Here is a 2,587-nt window from a genome sequence, read left to right as displayed (position 1 = left end):
TTTGTACTACGACCACGACGACGACAGCTACGAAAGAAAATAATAATAACAACACGACTGATCAAACTAATACAAAATGTCTCTCTTCTGTAAAGAACGATGTACATATATACAGGAAAAGGAATAATAAGAAAGTGCGTTAAACAAAAAGAAAAAAAAAAAGGAAAAAAAAGAAAGAAAAAAATTGAGAATAATTTCCGAAAAAAATAAACCGATCGTTTTGATTTTTTTTGTTGACGAAAAAGAAAAAAAAAGGAACAACTCTAAAAAAGTAAGAAAAGATTAAAAATAATAATAATAATGATTATTTTATGCGACAATGACTTCGAATAAGATAATAAAAAAAAAAAAAAAGACAAATAAATCGATCCCAAAAACAACTAATGAAAAAAAATTGTGCGACTATTTGTGTTCTGACATATTGATCTTCAAGATCTGTAATCTCATTGTAAAAAATAAAATTAGTATTAATCATTACGACGTGGTGATAAACAATGATGTGAATCCTAATTTCGGAAATTAATTTTTGCGCGTCGAATTTAAAAGAAACTTAAAGACAAGAAAATTATTAACGAATATAAAAACAATAGCGAGAGAAAACTCGAGGCTGCACACGATACAGGACATACGACATACACACACACACACACACACACCACACGCGCGTGAATGGTACACAATGATACACATCTTTACTAAACTAATTGGAAAAATAGTGCGAATTTTTCAAATTGTCTTGTATATACGTGCATGTATACATTCACGCAAACAAACACACATGTATGTATACGTAAATACATACCGGACGACGTCGGTTAGTTTTGGATTATGCATATATCTATTATTAAAATAAAATAAAATAAAATAAAATAAAATAAAATAAAATAAAATAAAATAAAATAGAAATTAAAACAAAAAAAGTCAGTGGCACGTTTTAAATCGTGCATAAACGCATTGCAAAGATGATTTCCAAAAATGAGGAGAAGAACGTTAACGTTATCTTGTTTTGTATGTAATTGATGTACATTATTACTCGTAAAGTGAAAAAAAAACACACACGAACTCAACATACGTACACACATATACATTAATATTGAAACATAGCGAAAATTATTGGAATAGCACGATGTGAACAAAAAATACGACAAACAAAAGTTTCAAACCGTAGCGATGTGGTAATAATATACATAATATATGTACGATGGATATGAATAATAATAAAAAAAAAAAAAGAAGATAAGGAAAGTGACGAGAAACGCATGTTTGTTAGTACGTAAAATAAAAAATAAAAAAAAACAACACTGTATTAGATCGAGTATATATATAAATAAATAAATAAAGAAATGAATAAATGAATGAATAAATGAATGAATAAAAATTAATAAATAAAATAAAATAAATAAATATATATAAATAAATAAATAAATAAATATATATATTAAAGACTTAAAAAGTAAGATTAAGAACATTCTAACACAGTGTTAGGAAATGTGGCGAAGAAAAAAAATAGAAAGTTGTGAAATAACGACTACGAATGAAAGAGAGTGTGAGAGAGAGAGAGAGAGAGAAAGAGAGAAAGAGAGAGAGAGGAAGAAAGAAAGATAGATAGATCATTGATGTGCAAAACGTAATCTAAGAACGATCGGATCGATAAGATCGTCTCGAAAATCGCGCGCGTCCTTGAAAAAAAAAATATATATACATATATATACACACATACATAGTATATATAAGTATATATATATATATATATATAAATATATATATACATATATGATTTCGAATCTTGATTTGCGGATACACCAGAGTAGGAGACGAATATTTTTTTATTAATTTCTGCAAATCAATGGTTACACGTATATATCGGTAATAATAATAATAATAATAATAATAATAATAATAATAATAATATTAATAATATTATAATAATATTAATAAAAATAATAATAATAATAATAATAATAATAATACACGCACGTTGCTTTCCCGTACAATTTCTATCGACGCACGAGACGAAAAATCGTTGGCTTCTTTTCATTAATGAACAAAAAGATGGCGAATAAGAATTTATGGGGCTGAGAAGTAGAGGCGAAGAGGAGGGAACGATAATAAGATTTTAAAAAAAGAAACGAATAAATATAAGAATAAAATGATGTAAAAGTTAACATATACTTGCTCGATCTTACCGATTGTTCTTACATTATGTGTTGTTAGAACGAGTAATCGTTCAAGCAACTTTGTCATACGCACTCGAGTGATTTAAACGATTCAAATTGATCAAAGAGGGAAAGAGAAAAAGGAATGAAAAAAAGAAAAGACAAAAAAACAAGTAATAAGAAAGAAAGGGAAAATAAATAGCCGTTAATAACCCGGCGATGTGCGTGTTAAGAAGATGTGTCTCTCATACGTTTGAATGAAAAGAAAAAAAAAATACACACCAACACACATAAACACACAACAAAAACAAAATAATTTTTTAAGATCCAATTATTATTTAAATAGTACACAGTTAAATTGTTAGTACGAATAACGACGCTTTTTATACGAATTTTAGTTTTTAACGTCGATCTTACGATATATCTATATA

Source organism: Polistes canadensis, unplaced genomic scaffold (genome assembly GCF_001313835.1).
Source record: "Polistes canadensis isolate GaletaPanama2010 unplaced genomic scaffold, ASM131383v1 scaffold_141, whole genome shotgun sequence".
NCBI classification, from domain to species: domain Eukaryota; kingdom Metazoa; phylum Arthropoda; class Insecta; order Hymenoptera; family Vespidae; genus Polistes; species Polistes canadensis.
The sequence above is the reverse complement of the archived record's forward strand: the minus strand, read 5'-3'. Positions refer to the sequence as shown.